We start from the raw sequence: 16185 nt of genomic DNA, 5'->3' as shown, positions 1-16185 counted from the left end.
AGCAGAGGTTGGAAATCACCAGCCAGGGATGGTATAAACTGGAGAGGAGATTTCTGAACTTGGAGAGAGGCTAATCTTATCATTTCTGAGGTCCCATCCAATTATAAGATGCTAGCATTCTGTTTAGTACAACCACCAAATAGGAGAGATATTTCCCATTCCAGCCTACTTCTCTGGAACCCACCTCCCCTTCTCTATGTTTCCAATGCTTCTTTGTTCTTTTTCTCAGCACATTGACAAATATTTTCCTTCTTGCTGGATGACTATTACAAGTAATGAATTTAATTCCAAAAATAAATCCTTTCCTGATTAACTTTATCTAACTAATGCTTTTGCCTTTTAGAAAATACCTTAACCTAGAGGTTGAACCTAATGATTCTCAAATTTTTTCATAGTAAAACACTTATTAGTTACCCTCCTCTTTACAAAACACCACAAGAGTCTGACCTATTAATATGAATAAATATATAATTTTGCACTACATCAGATACCAACTCGTGCTACGTTCTAGTGAAAACAAATAGTAGGTGCCACCTGTGAGAATATTAAAAACTTTCCATATGCTTAGGACAAGTTTGACTGTTTTCTAATCTTGGTATCCAGAACCAGTTTTAAACCCATTGGCTCAATCAATGACAACTTGCCTCCATTAACACACTTTTGTAAGCCAACCAATCAGTGATAGCCTCTCACTTCTGATGGTCAGTCAACCAGGAACTGACTCACTCCATAAACATATTTCAGAGTGCCAGCCAATCAACAAACAAACATGCTTCTATAGATGATGTCAGCCCACTTACGTCTGGGAAAGTACGCTTACGTGAACTGCCTGCTTCCCAAAACCAACAAGTGCTCCTACTGGGCTCCTTGTGCCCAAATTCCATTTGTCCTTCATATCTGCTGCCAGGTAAGTCAGTCTCAAAAATAACCTGAATTTGACTAGATTCATTGACTTCTCACTGCTTCTATGATTTGTAACCAAACAGGCCTTTGTATAAAAACCATTAGACCTCAGTTCTTGTAGAAATTTTAGTTTACTGAGGTATATTCTGGTAAGTAGTTGTAACTAGGTCTTTGCATAAGGTCATTAGGCATTTTGGTTGGGAGGTGTACCATTGAGTAATTAGACATAGGTCTTATATAGTTCATTAGACCCTTTGTTTTGGAAGTATACCTTCTGATAACTATTTTTGCCATTAAACTGCTTATTCCCCTGCTGCTTACTTTGCTTTTGCTTTTGTTTGTCTATATTATAAAGTCTTATCTTATGTGTTTTTGTTTTGTTCTGGAATGCCTTATTTCTGATATATGATTAAGGGGGTGTTCCATATGGAATGGTCCAAATAGTGGCAAATCCAATCCAAACTGGTCCTAAGGGATATCAGTTGGAGGTTCCTTAGACTGGTGACCAATTCAGGCAAAGGCAATTGGTCAAAGTTAGCTTTGAGTCCCCTACATAACTCTCATTAGAGCACTCTCTGTCTTGTCAACGTGTGAATGAAGGTCACTTTTAGTCTGTATTCTGGTGTCAAAGATTGTCAGGTCATTGATTGCATGGCCCGTTCCTAACCTTTGCTTAGAAAGAAATCCCAAGATACCATTCACAGGCACACACTCTTTCTAAGTGGTCTCTCTTGTCTCTCTTGGATTTTTCTATGTCTAAAGTGCAGCCTCCTCTTGGAAGAACTCTTGCTTCCCATATTAAGTTGTACCATAATCTTAACCCTTGCACTTACTCTGGCAAAGAGCAAAAATTTTGAGTTGGAATAACAATGGCCATCATGGAGAACTTTTGACATGTCAAACTTAATAAACTAGTTCCTTTAAGAGGAACCCCAGAATAAATTAATATTTTTAAGAGAAACCCCAGAAATCTAACGAGTCAATAGTTAGCTTCTTTAATTAGTGTACTGAGACCTAAAAGAGAAAATTCTAACTCCAATATAACCTTTCTGAAACCCACTCTCATTTCGTTTCTCTCTCTTTCCACTCATGTTTGCCTGACCTTCTATATGAGCCACCCTTTCTCCCAAGTTTTCCCTGGAAAAAAAGCAATCACATTGTAAAATTACTAAACCAGAAGGCAGCCCTAAAGAAGTTAAATTTCAACTCTGGTCTGGATCCATATTAAGGGTCATAATTAAAGATTTTCCTAAACCCCAGGAAGCCAGGTAGAAATTTGTTACATAATTCAGGATTTTATTAGGCACTTGGTCTAGACTACAGATCTGTACCAACTAGTTCGGTTAATTATTAGTCCTTTAACTGGAGAAAAATATTTAAAAGCAGCAGGGTAAGAAAGGAAAAATTTAAATAACTCAGCTGTATAAAAAAATTTTTAAGTGCCTTCTTAAGGCAAGAAAAAATAGGAAATACAGTACAAAAAGACAATTCCAGAAGCCTTTCTTTTAAAGGTACATTGGACAAAGATTCAAAATTATAAACTAAATAAAGATGAAAACATTTCAGGAAACTTTCAAAGAGGATACTGGAGTAGACCCAACAGTTGAAGCAAGGGAGACTTGTCTGTTTTGTTGTTTCTTTTTGTTTCTTTCAGTGGGCTCAAATATGAATTAGGGGATTTAATGAGAAAAAAAAATTAATTGAAATCCCAAACTGGATATTAAAAATATCCAATATGTGGCTAGACATTTTCAGAGAGCCTTAGAAAGTAAATGAGCTAGAAATCAACAGAACTTATGGTTCTCTAGATAAAACAACTGGCTCCTGAAAGAAAAAATAAGCCTCAAAAGTCTTCCATCCTCTAGGAATTGGGAGCCTATAGACAAGAATACTTGTAGATATTGCAATCAGAAGGGCTGTTGAAAGAACCAATGTCTCACTTTTCCTAAGAAACCAAAAGATGGCTATGCAAAATCTGTCCCCTGAGGCTGCTCCAAGGGAGACATTAACACCCAACAATTCTAGTCCTTCCTCTAAATTTCCTTCCCAGATCTCAGAGAGACCAGTGTGCAACCATGTCAATTATTCTCTCCATCAGGGCAGGGCCATGTCTAGTTTGACTCACAACTCTATCCCCAGCTCTTAGCCCAGGGCCTGACATGGAATAGATGCTCATTCAATACTTGTTAAAGAATGAATACATAAATGGATGAAGATAGTGAACTTTTGTTGACACACTGTTGTCTACATCTTAGTCCAAAAGAATGAAAACCTCTGAATTGGGGTGTGACCCTCCATTAATTGGTATGAATCCGGCTGGAATTACTGTCCCTACTTATGGAGTCCCTACCCCATCTGGATCCTATTGCAGGCTCCTGTCTCCCCTCTACCATCCACTCCATGCTCCTGCTGATATGATCACCATAATGGTTTATAAGTCACATAGGTGATTCTCTAAGGAGTTTATAACTGAGAAATGTGTAGACACTCAGGCCTCACAGAGTACATTCAATTGCTAGAGTCTCTCCTGGTGGGGAAGAAAAATCTGCTCAACCCCAGGTTTTGTTTCAGTACGTTCCTTTGAGGCAAAGCCAGGAATCTGAGAGTGAGCGCCTGCTAAGGGTGGGACAGGGGCTCTGCCTGGTGTGCCTCTGGCAAGTTTAGAGCTAACGATAGTAATGGATAAGTCTCCAGGGCAACCAGGACCACTTCCAAAGCATTCCAACTGTTTCAAGGGTCCTCTGTCCTTCGGGGAGCCCTGATGCCTGCCTCCCAGGACTGGCCCACTCTGGCTTCCCTTTGGTGCGCCTCTCCCGGCACCTCCTGGCTGCAAGCTCCGTCCTAGCATAAGGGCCCTCTTCCTTGGCCTGGGTTTCACCTTCTTGTATCAGGTGGCAGACCAGCTGGTTCCAGGCTCCAATCAGGTCTTCTGACTCCTCCCAGAAACCAACTAACTTCTGAGCAGGAAATCCTGCCCCTCCCCAAAGAGTGGGAAACCGCAGAGGAAGAGTGAAATGAAACAGAAGGGAAGGCAGAAGAGGAAGGAGAGGGAGAAAAGAAGCAAAAGGGAAAACGAGATCAATAAAAAGGAGTCAAATTTGGTTGAAACCCCAAGGTAAGACTTTTTAAAATCATATTATATATAATAGCATCACCATTTGTGCCAGGGCCTAGAACATAGTAGGTCCTCAAAAAACCGCTATTGAAATAATGCACCTATTGGAATAAACTGGAGGGCTGGGCTGAAGAGAGCTTTCAATGTCAAATGCTGGTCAAAAAAACAAAAAGAACTGCCTGATGAGCTTTGAAATGTGTAGGAGGGAAGATATGATAAGACACAGATGGAACCAGACGTCTGTTACTGGCACTGAGAGCATTCTGATCATTTTGGGACAGAAAGTTAAGTTGGAACAAAAGAGTTTCAAAAATTGCTTGAAAAATGTCTGCTTGTTCTTTTGAAATCATACAAAGATTGCAGGTCGTGAGCATTTTTAAAAATGGGCTTTAAAGTGATGACATTGTACAAATGCTACGCTGTATCTTGGGAATTGCTAAGAGTGCTGATCTGCATTTTGCATCCAACCATCAGCTAGTTTAATATTATTAATACTGAGATCTGGAGCTTTAAGGAAGGTTTATTTTATCTCAAGATGTCTTGTTCAATGGACCAAGGGAGGCCTAAATTTGTCAATGAAAATTCTTCAAGTGCTGTTCATCTAGTCCTTAATCCCAGACCAGCCTGGCTGCTTAGGATACTGACCTTCTGAGACTTAAAACGGTCTGTTCAGGGAGAATTCAAAGGTGCTTGTTTCAGGTCAGTTAGAGAAACTCTGACAGGAACAGGAAATGCCATTCCCCACCCCCCACCATTTACCCAAACCCCCACTTGCCATCAGTAGACAGTATCATCCAGAAGCTTGCAGTTTACTGACCCTCTTGGAGGGATTAAAATAGCTAGACTCATGCTTGGGACAGCGTCCATAGATGATGATGATGAGTTTTCGTAACAGTTGGCTTCTAAGAGTTCTGCTCCCTCAACTTTTCCAACAGAGCTTAACAATTCAGAGGGACACACTTGCGGTGGTTGTTTTTAGTACCAGTATTTCTCTTTGGGGTTTGTGTGAGTAAATCATAGTCGGAAGCTGAAAGGAGGGCGGGAGAGGTAAAGGAGAGATGGCAGAATCTCGCATCTGCTTGCTTGCCAAGATTTGAAAGGAATTGCCTTTCCCTCTTTAGCATGGAATGAAAATAAAATCCAAAAATCCTAGCTTGCTCTTTATACTGATTTCAGTACAGCTAAAAGCTCCCCGCATCCAATTTCTGAGCTGGAACAAATCTTAAAAGTAATCTAATTTAATTCCTCTTGTTTGCCAGGTGAGGGAATTGAAGCCAAGACAGGGGAAGGGCCTTGCCCAGGGTCACATATGTGTCAATGGTGGAGGGGAGACAAACTCACTTCTCCTGGTCCCACCCAAGGGCCTTTCAAGAAACTACCCCAACTTTACAGAAAGGTAGCCCAGACGTCCAAGAAATCATAAACACTGTATCTGCTGATTAAATAAAATATCCAGTTAAAGATGCTCAAGTAATCCTTGCCTGGAAGAAATGGAAAGAGGGAAAAGATTTTCCTAGTAGTTAAGCTTTTCTAAAATCTGTTTTATAACTGTTAGGGGACTAGAGAGAGTAGAAGGATTTAAGGCAGGTTTATCACAAAAGAATTAGAATATTTTACATTCCTACCGTTGATCCAGCATTTTACATATCTCATCTCTTTATATAATCTCCTAGTATCCTCATTTTACAAATAACATTTTTTTCTAATTTGCTCAAATTCACAGAGGGAATAAGATATTATTATTTCTGCATCTCTCATTAGGAGGCCCAGGATCACACTCTGGACTAATATGGATATTTATAGTTCAGTGACCACTACACTTCTACTCAGGCCACTCCCCAACATGGACCCTTGCTCCAACCATTTCAATCTACTTGGGGTTTCTCTGACATACCATGCTATTTCTAGACTTCCTGCCTGAACACAGGCAGTTCCCTCTGCTTGGAATGCCCTTCCCTCAGCTTCTTCACCTCCATAATTCATACTTATCCTTCAAAACTAGGCTCCAAGGCCACCTCCTTCCGAAAGCCTTTCTCACTGCCCTGGTCTGATTTGGATGCCCTACTCTGTACTCCTGTAGCACCCTATCCACACCCCTATCAGAGTATATTATGAGCTTGGATTTACTTGCCCACCTTAACTACAATGTCCTTGAAGGAAGACACCAAATACAATCATGTGTAGCTTAACAACGGGAATGCATTCTGAAAAATGCGTCCTAGGCAGTTTCATTGTTGTGGAAACAACACAGAGTGTACTCACACAAACCTAGATGGTATAGCCTGCTACACACCTAATCTATATGGTACCAATCTTATGGGGCCACCATCACATACTGAAACATCACTATGTGGTGCATGACTGTATTGTTCATCTTTTATATGAGCATATTTTAGTGCTCAATAAGTGTTTGAAAAATGGATACGTGAACAAATAAAATATGCCCCCTACTTTCCTTCCATTAAAATGATTTAATAAAAAATCTCGTTCCCATGCTCTTGACTCTTGGGTAACTTGGCGGGAAATAGAAGATGTCCTTATTGTAAGCTTCCCCTCGTTTCAAGCCTGGCAGCCTATTCAAAAGAGCTATCTAGGGTTAAACATGCAGTTGAACAAACATATGAATTTCTGCTTCCTTACAAAATGCACTGATTACCACAGAAGAATTTACATGCAATAAACCACAAGGACAAAAGGAACCAGAACAGAGAAACAGCAGATGAGAGATGTCAACACCCTTTTGGAAGATGATAAGTGGATGGATGAGTGATAAGTCACTTAGCAAACTGGAGAATGCAGAAGCCCAAGTGCCTGTGATGGGAAGCTGACAAGAAGTCACAGAGCCCAGAGAATCTCAGGGATCTCCGAACACAGAGGGAAAGATGGGGCAAAAATAGGATGAGACACTGCAGATCCCCTCTCTTACCCTCCAACTGCAGAAGGAAAGTTTACTTTCTGAAGAAACTGGCCAAAGAGGCACCAGGCTCAGGGATACCAGGCACAGCAGAAGGTGGAATTAGGCATGGCGCTAGAAACAGAGGGATTAGGGAAAGACTCCATACTGAAAGATGAGATTCCCCAGCCCCTTATACTGGCTAGGCTCCCAGGACACGAACAGCCTGGCATATACCCCTCTCCATTCACCCTCCTCCAGCTCACACCAGGCAGAAGAATTTCTTGTAGAAGGTACTCAACCAAAAAAACTACTACAGACACTGGTATTTGGGAACCGCCCCCCTGCCCCCCCCCCCCCCGCAATGAAACTGCCAAGCACCCTCTGGATTATCTTATAGTAGAGTCCAACAATTGACAAGCCCTGCTCTCACACTCAAAGCTTCCAATAGCCAAGGAAGGGACTCTGAGGACCACCAGGCATGGGAAGAAAGCCTCTGATATTAAAGAAGGACACCCCAACAGAGGTAATCCAGAGAGCAGAAGAAACCATAAACAACAGCCACAGCAACATCAATATCCCCCCAGAGCAAAGGAAAGACAGTTCCTCCACAAATGAAGTTTAGGAAACCAACGTTTTTAAGAAGTAATAGAAAAGAAAAAGAGCTTTTTAAAATAGAAATACAGCTATAAATTTAAAAATTAAAGTGAAACACTGGAAAATAAAATTGACAGAATCTCCCAGAAAGTAGGACAAAAAGGGAAACAGATGAAAAATAGGACAAAAACGATAAGAAACTTACAGCATCCGTCTACGAGCTCCGGCATCTTCTAATAAGTATTCCAAAAAGAGAACACAGAGAAAATGGAGGGGAATACATCAACCAAAAAGATAATTTCTCCCAAAATTTCCTGTAATGAAATATTTGAATTTCCATATTGAAAAGACCCAGTGGGTACCCCAACACAATGAATGAAAAAAACACTCTCCCGAAAGTACACCATTGGAAATGTTAGATCCCCAGGAATAAAAGGATCCCAAAAGTTCTGGAGAGAGGAAAAACCATTCACAAACCAATGATCGGGTATCAAGATTCCTGATCAGCAACTGGACTTCTCGGAATCAGCACTGGAAGCTAGAAACTGAAAGGCAATACAGCAAAGCCTTCCAATTTCGAGAGAAAATAATCTCCATTCTAGAAATCCTTACCCAGGATTCAGGGTAAGTGAGAACAAGCAGGCAGAGCTGCCACAACGGGGTTTATGGGGCCAGGGCCTGAAGGATTAGAGCCCATGGAAAGACGTTAAATATGAAATAGCACTTGTGCATCTGAGGTCTCAAAAAAAGTTCCCCGCCATTCAGGAGGAAGTCAACCAAGAAAGAGAAAAGTTGCGTTCCCAGGTGGATGGCAAAGAGATGCGCCAGAAGACAGCCTATCAAGGACCTAGTCCAGACTGGAACAGGAGGAGTAGCAGCTCCCGGAGGAAGGGGGATGTCTCCAAGGAAGAAAATAGATGGATTATCCAATTAATTTGACTGATTTATTTGAGTTTTATAGCTCTTGTCAGAGGATTTGGAGAACACGGATGGCTGAGTAAGCACACAAACAAAAATGAGGTGATTATTAACTCCCAGAGGGAAAGGAAGAATAGAGGAAAAGAAATGCAATCATAGTACATTACGTTGCTGAGCTGAAAACAATTAGTCATAATAATATGAACACTGACTGTTGAGTTAATTAAAAATTGTGACAGAATAGTATTAAGAATCTAGAAGGAGGGGCTGGCCCTGTGGCTGAGTGGTTAAGTTCGCACACTCCGCTGCAGGCTGACGAGTGTTTCGTCGGTTCGAATCCTGGGGGCGGACATGGCACTGCTCATCGAACCACGCTGAGGCGGCGTCCCACAAGCCACAACTAGAAGGACCCACAACGAAGAATATAGAACTATGTACTGGAGGGCTTTGGGGAGAAAAAGGAAAAAAATTAAATCTTTAAAAAAAAGAATATAGAAGGACAGGAATGAGTATCTGAGTCTGTTTTAAAAAAAAGTGAAGCCCTAGCATTCCTTAGGAGGAAATCAATAAATAATTACTAAAATTGCAAAATCAAGAAATAGCAGTAAAAGCATATTGTTTAAAAATATGGACTTGATTCGCAAAGAAAAAAATGAGATTTAAAAAAGTCATTGCCTCTGAGTGGGACTAGGGTGTGGGGAAGGGAGGAACAAGGATTGCTATTATTCTTAATAAGCCTTTTGATGCCATGTGACTTTGTAAACCTTCCTCATCTATTATATTGATAAATATAAAAATTATCTTAAAAAAAGGAAAATATGGCTCAGTCATAACAATCTCCCAGAGATTGCATTCTATTTACCAGTTAACATGTTGATGCCTGCAGCCACTAACTTAAGTGTCAAACAAGCTATGGTTAAGGTCTTTACCTAATTACGCAGAGCAGTTTGCCAGCCTGTCCATTACTTCAGAATCGCCTGGAGAGTTTTGTGAAAATACAGATTCCTGGGTCCCACCCTTAATGGTTCTGCTTCAACAGGCCTTCATGGGACCTAGGAATCTGCCCTTAGTTCCCCCAGATGATTCAGTGGCACAGCAAGCTTTAGGAACCACTGAACTAAGAGCAGAAATTGTGTGTGTGGGTAGAGAGGGCTGAGGGAGGGGGGGTGTGTGTTTGTGTTTTGTGGGTGTGTAACGAATTCTGTGTATATGACAATGTATTCCGAGTTTGTCTTCCTCCTTCTTTTGACCTCCTTTGTCTTGACTTAACCCATAAATCCCTCTAGACTGCTGACAACATTGTCAGAGATGATCTCCTCCCTGTGATTTTAAACCCCTGCAGTCTGAGCTTTCTCTGCCGGCCCTGGGGCTCCCTCTGCTGGCAGAACCCTGTTAAAACTCAGCATCCTAAGCCAGGAAATCCTCCTCCCCTTCCCTATTAGGACATTTTCCCCGGCTTTTTCAAAGCCCTCACACTTTGTGAGCCCTCCCATCAGACAGAAAATGGAAAATTCAGCCAACCTGGGAAAGACTTCCTTGCCTTACAGGTGTGAATATATAAAGATCAGGAGGGAGCAGGAAGAGGCAGAAATGAGGATGAGACGTACATATGAAGGTCAAGCCTGAGGAAAAGGAGACCTTAAGGGGTTCTACTCCCTGCCTTCTTCTTCCTCATCCTCTCCCAAGAGAGGGGGATGGATGGCGAAGCCACATCCATCTGCCTCCCAAAAATCAAAGGAAGGAAACACATTAGGCTAAAAAGCTCACTGAATTTGGAAGCAGAAAACAAGGGTTCAATATCCACTCTCCCTTTACTTCCTCGATTTTCCTTTTCCAGAGCCATGTGCTGTATCATAGACCCCAAAAATCATGCCCCTCCAATGATCCTGTCTGTGGACTCTATCGGGTCTTTCCAAAAGCTGAAAACACGCTCAGCCTAGCACAGTGTCTGGCATGGAGAAAATGCTCAAAAATATTTGAATGAAAGCTTAACTCATTGCCATCCTAAAAATCAAAACCTTCCTTTGGATCCGCATACATCTCATGCTCCTCACAAGCACCCGCCTGTGCTCACACTAACATGGTATTTCCTCGTTGACCTTCACTCTTCAACCCAGAGCATTCCACCTGTAGCTCCTGCAGAACTCTTTGACATACGTCTCCAAGGAGTCCTATACTCCAGGCCCAATGTATTCTTTCACTTCTCATCCTCCTTGACGTCTCAGAAGCTTCAAAGCTGTGACCTCTCACATCTCATTGAGACCCCCACACACACACTCCAGTTGCCTGCTCTCTCAGGTCCTCCTGCTCCCTGCTTCTCCTTGTTCTTCTTCACTGGCTCTCCTCTTCTCCCTGAACCATAAATGTTAGTGTAATATTCCCCTCATAGCCTTCACCCTCTCATCTATTCCTGTGGTTTCATATGTGGTCTCACCTACTCCTACGGTTTCAATCTTAACTTGCATGATGTAATTCTCCCGAATCCATATCTCTAGCCTAGACCTTTCTCCTGGGCTCCAAATACCTACTGACATCTTTATCTGGATGTATAGGAATCAATTTCAATTAAACACTCAAAAAAATGCTTTCTGAGCACCTATGTGTGCCAAGCACCGTGCTAAGAACTGGAGATACACTGGCAAGATAGACCAGGCCTCTGCCCTCCCAGAGCTGGGTGAAATGGGAAAAACAGACAAATTAGCAACTTTGAATAAAAAGTGGTAGGAGCTATGATAAGAGAAATGCCCAGTGTTAGGGGCCACCTTACATGGGCGAAAGGAGGGTGACTTTGAAGGGTGGAACCTGAAGGATAAGAAGGAGCGGGGTTGAGGGTGGTGAGAGGTTCCTGGGAAAGGATCTCAAAACTTACGAAGAACCTGTAAAGCTAAAATAGTGAGTTTGGACTTTATCCTAAGAATAATAGGGAGCCACTGAAGAAGAATTGGATGGATTAGAGCCCACAGGGCTCTTCCACAGTGTTGGCAATGGTCAAGTCTTAAGGTGGATGGCAGGCCCATAAGGCTTTCACTTTATTATTATGCCTTATAAGTTATTTATGGCTTCATATATTCTTTTGTGCATATCAAATGTTTCACAACCCTTTTTTAAAAGAATAAATAGATTGGAGAAGGTGAGATATTCAGAGAGAAGAGTGAGGAGGTTACTAAAACAGAAAATAGCAGTGGCCTGAGTTAGGATAATCTAGCGAGAGTAAAGACTGGGAGATGGTTCTAGAGATATGTAGGAAGTAGAATTGACCGGACTTAGTGAGTAATGGAATATGGGGATATGGAGAGTGGAGTAAAGAAGGACTTCCAAGGTTCTAGAGTACAAATTGGATGGATGATGAAGCCATTGACTGAAACAGAGATCTAGGAGATGCTGAATAAAAATAACAAAGTCTTTGGAGAATAGTTTAGCAGTTTCTTAAAAAGTTAAATATGAATTTACCATGCAACCCAGCAATGCCACTCCTGGGTATATACCCAAGAGAAATAAAACATGTCTACACAAAGACTTTCACATCAATGTTCACAACAGCGCTACTCATGATAGCCAAAAAGTGGAAAATTCCATACGTCTGTGAATTTGTGAATGGATAAACAAAATGTGGCATAGCTATATAATGGAATATGATTTGTCAATAAAAAGGAACAAAGAACTAATATATGCTACAATATGGATGAACCTCAAAAACATGCTAACGTCAAAGAAACCAGATACGAAAGATCGCATATTATGTGATTCCACTAAAATAAAAGACAGAAAGTAGATTATTGGTTATGTGGGGCTGGGGATGGGAATAGAGAGTAATTATACATGAGTAAGAGGGATCTTTTTGGGCTGATGGAGATGTTCTAAAATTGGATTGTGCTGATGGCTTCCCAATGCAGCAAATGTATTAAAAATCATTGAAGTGTATACTTACCATGAGATAATTTTCCAGTATATAAACTATATTTCAAATAAGCTGTTAAAAAGAAAAATCAGGTAAATTTCTACATGTCAAGTTTGAGGCCTTTAGGAGGCAATCAAAAGGAGAGGTTGAGTAAACAGGTGGTTATACTACCTGAAGCTTAGGAGACAGTGCTGCACAGGAGATAGAGATTTTTAAGACTCATCGACATAAAGATAGTAACTGAAGCCATAAGAGTGAGAGAAATCACCCAGAGAAGGTAGAGAGAGAAGGAAAGAATGAGGACAGAATCAAGGCCAACTCCAACATTCAAGGAACCTGAAAGGGAAGAGAAGTCTATAAAGAACACTGTGAAGAAGAAATCAAAGAAGTAGGAAGAAAGCCCAGAGATTATAAATGGACAGAATCCAAGGGAAGAAGAGTTTCTAGGGCAGCAAAGAGAGGCAAGAGTGTCAAGGGGTCCTGCGAAATCTGCTAAGTGTAAACAGAATCAAAAAGTAGAAAGCAAGATAGAAAAATCTGGCTGAGTGTAGGAGAGCCCAGTAATATCACTGGGCATAGCTCCAAGAGGCAGCAGCCTCCAGAGGACCAGGCGACACCCAGCATGGCATCCAGGGAGAGTGAAGTGCTGATGGAGGGAGAAGGGCTGGATTGACGAGCCTGAGGAGTGCAGGGGATCCAGAATTTTCAGCATAAGGCCATGGGGGAATACAAAAGGCCAGTGAACAGGCAGAGTTCTGATACAGCGATGAAGAGACCACAGGGTGCAGAGGCTTCATGACCGGAAGTAAATGCCCAGAACTACAGATTCCAGCAGTAGATATTTAAGGCCCTCAAGGATGTGGTTCCTGCTTACTTCTCCAAGCTGATTTCTCACCGTGTAAGCCCACCCCTTAAAGTTCAGTGATCCTGCCACATGGAATTGCTTGCAGTTTCCCAAATGTGCCATTCTCTTTCAGACTTCCTTCTGTTTTCTCACATGGCTTCCTCCACATGGAATGTTCCACAAACCAGCCCTCCTCTCTCCCCATCATGCTCCTGGAACCCAACTCAGTGCTCTCTCTTAAACTTCCTCATTTACCTGGCGCATTCCTGCTCTCATTTCAATATGGATCAAGGTTAACCTGCCTCTGAAGCCTTTTTTTAATTTTCTACTTTCCTTCTTTACACCCCTACCAGAGACTTCCATCGAAGTACTGGTAACACTTCATACATTTCATTTATTTCCACTTCTGTCTTCTTCTAGGGCTTGGAAAGCACTTTGTTCTTTCATTCATAAGGCATGTCGACATAAATAATCCATAACCAATCTATAAATCAAAATCAGGGTGAGTACCATTGTGGTGAAGATAGATGAGGTGGTCTTGCCTCTCCTATCAGCAGCCACGGTCAAGAATGTTTAGTCCACAACTAAGGCACAGTTTCCCAGTGTTCCCAAAGCTCGTGCCACTTCTCGGATTGCAGATAAAACAGAGGACACCCAGTTAAATCTGAATTTCAGATAAACAGTGAATTGTTTCAGTTCAGATAAACAATGAATCCCATTGCTCCCTTGTGCCACCAAGGTTTCACCAAACTTTCCAGGGAGTATCTTTTTCAGTCATTGTGTGGCCCGCAGCTCCTCCATGCTCAGATGCAAGTCCATGGGAGCCAGACCAGAGGAAAAACTTGAAAAACCGCAAATACGACACATTTAGAACAGTCTCCACCCCTCTCCCTACTGACAGGCCATCGGGCCAAGCTCTGGGCCTCACTAGGACACTCACTCACTCTTTCCCAAGAGGCTCTTGGCTGTCAGGCAAATAGATTCCAGGTGGACTGCTCCACCAGTCCCCTGCCACAGACTGCACATGACAGGTCGGGACCGGACAACACACACAGTGCAGTTTATCCCACCTCTAGTTCCTTTTCCCACATCTGAGGTTCCATTAGTTGGAAAATATGAGTACTTCTGTCCCTTAGCAGCAGGGTGGTGCAGAAGGATTGACAAATGAGAACTTCTTCCCCAGGGGAGGGAGAAGAAAAGGAGGAGTGGGCAAGGGAGAAGGAGTCCATGTTATTATCTAAAATGATAGTCGTTTCCATAGCTGAGAACAGATTTTGGCAGCCAAGGCACAGACTTCCGAATTCCAAAAAAGTCAGACCTAAGGAACTGGCCTGGGGTGGGGACAGGATGGGAGGGGTGAAGGGAAAGGGAGAATGTTATGCATTCTAATATTCTAGAATTCTAATATTCTAATATTATGCTAAGATCCTTTCCTGTCTCAAATGTTGGTGTTGTTTTCCTGGGAAAGGCAGAACCTCCGAACAGAGAGCGTTCACCCACCCTCTACTCCGAGGTCTGCCCGCTGTTCCACTGGCAGGATTAGTTTTCAAAAGTAAGAGGCCACTTTCTTAGCAGAGCTCCTAAACAGTCCTGAAAAGCTCTACAGCTGCTGCCGCCTCAGAAATGACAGGTGCTCCTTTCACAGCCCACGTTCCAAGCCAAATGCATGGAAATTCCCTTTGGCTGCTCCTCCGCACATTCTTGCCATCTCCTATTTGTCCTCCCAGATCTGGCCCATCCCTCATAGTCCCTTTCTCATTCAAGCCCTGTGCTCTTCTCACCTTGTCGTTTTTTCTGGACCCCATTCATTCAGGTGGGAATGATCAAATCAGAGAGAGTTCCTGGCTAGGCTCTGACGTGCCCCTCCAGTTGAGAGGAACACACTCTTTGTGGATTTTTTTGAAAACTGCCAGGTCGTGTTTAGGTATTTCACTGGAAGCCTGCTCTAAGATGTAGGTGGTCAACACCTTACAATGAAGGAGTGAGGTTAACAGCTAGCTTCGTTGCAATGGCAGTCAAAGGAACTTGACTTGATTGATAAAAATTTGATGCAAAACAAATGCTAGGTGAAACAGTCATATTTCCTTTTGTCTTTTTTTTTTTAATTTGTTGAGACCCAGTAGAAGAGGATTAGGGAGTGGGGTTGTTAGGTTCTGACAGAATGCTGAATCCCGGTGATCGCCCTGGGTTAAATCAGGCTCCAGAAAGACAGCAGTTTTCTCATTGCCACAGCACCTCAGAAACACTAAAACAGCAAAAGTTCATTGAATGCCTTTTTTGAAGCAAAGCTGGAGGGAGAAGCGGAGAGGCAAAGATGAAAAAGATATAGTCTATGTCCTCCAGGCGTTTACAAGCTAATGAGAGAACCAGGCATGCAAATATGGACAAACAGTGGATGGGCGTTGATTACATACTGTGGTCAAAGCGTGGTCCCCATGGGTTCCTGAGACCCTCTTGGGGGTTTGAAAGGTCAATTTTCACAGTCATACTAAGACATTATTTGCCTTTTTTCTCCCTCATTTTCTCAAGAGTTTTCTAGAGGCTACAGGATGTGTGGTAATACAAAGCATGATACGTGTATGCTTACGTATTCTTGAGTTTTAAAAAATTCTCAGTCTTAATTTCTAGTACATCAATATCAATAGGTAAAACCCATACAGGAAAAAATTCTTTGAGATCCTCAATAAGTTTTAAGATTGTAAAGGGATCCTGAGATCAGAAATTTTGAGAACTGCTAAGACAATGTATCATCTACCATTACGTAGTGCCCTCATTTCTCATTAATGCATTTTATTGATTAAAAATTATTTCATCTAATTCCATGAAAATTACTTTGTTGGATACTTTCTCTCTGTCCTTATTTTCTAGCGTGATAGCTGTTAGGTCATCTAATTATTAATCTGTTTGTGTTTTGTGTGTCTGTGTTTAAATGTGCCTTTAGAGACAGCACAAGGTTGGACTTTTTTTTTTAAAACAGCCAACAATCAGCAATAGTTGATTCATTTGTTTTATGTTCT

General features: G+C 41.9%; 1 protein-coding gene and 1 long non-coding RNA gene across 4 annotated transcripts in view; one reads left to right on the top strand and one right to left on the bottom strand.

Moving 5' to 3' along the window:
* LOC139078870 (uncharacterized) overlaps positions 1–16185 on the bottom strand; it is a 47858-nt gene that overhangs the window by 11076 nt on the left and 20597 nt on the right. The gene's annotated exons all lie outside the window — the stretch shown is intronic.
* HSD11B1 (hydroxysteroid 11-beta dehydrogenase 1) overlaps positions 3847–16185 on the top strand; it is a 44638-nt gene continuing 32299 nt past the window's right edge. For 2 of the 3 annotated variants that reach the window (XM_008516575.2, XM_008516582.2), the window contains exon 1: positions 3847–4018. The gene's annotated coding sequence lies outside the window, so the exon portion shown is untranslated. The remainder of the gene's footprint in view (positions 4019–16185) is intronic. The other variant, XM_070591034.1, reaches the window with a different exon arrangement.

The sequence above is a fragment of the Equus przewalskii genome, chromosome 23 (assembly GCF_037783145.1).
Source record: "Equus przewalskii isolate Varuska chromosome 23, EquPr2, whole genome shotgun sequence".
Lineage (NCBI taxonomy): Eukaryota > Metazoa > Chordata > Mammalia > Perissodactyla > Equidae > Equus > Equus przewalskii.
The sequence above is the reverse complement of the archived record's forward strand: the minus strand, read 5'-3'. Positions and strand labels throughout refer to the sequence as shown.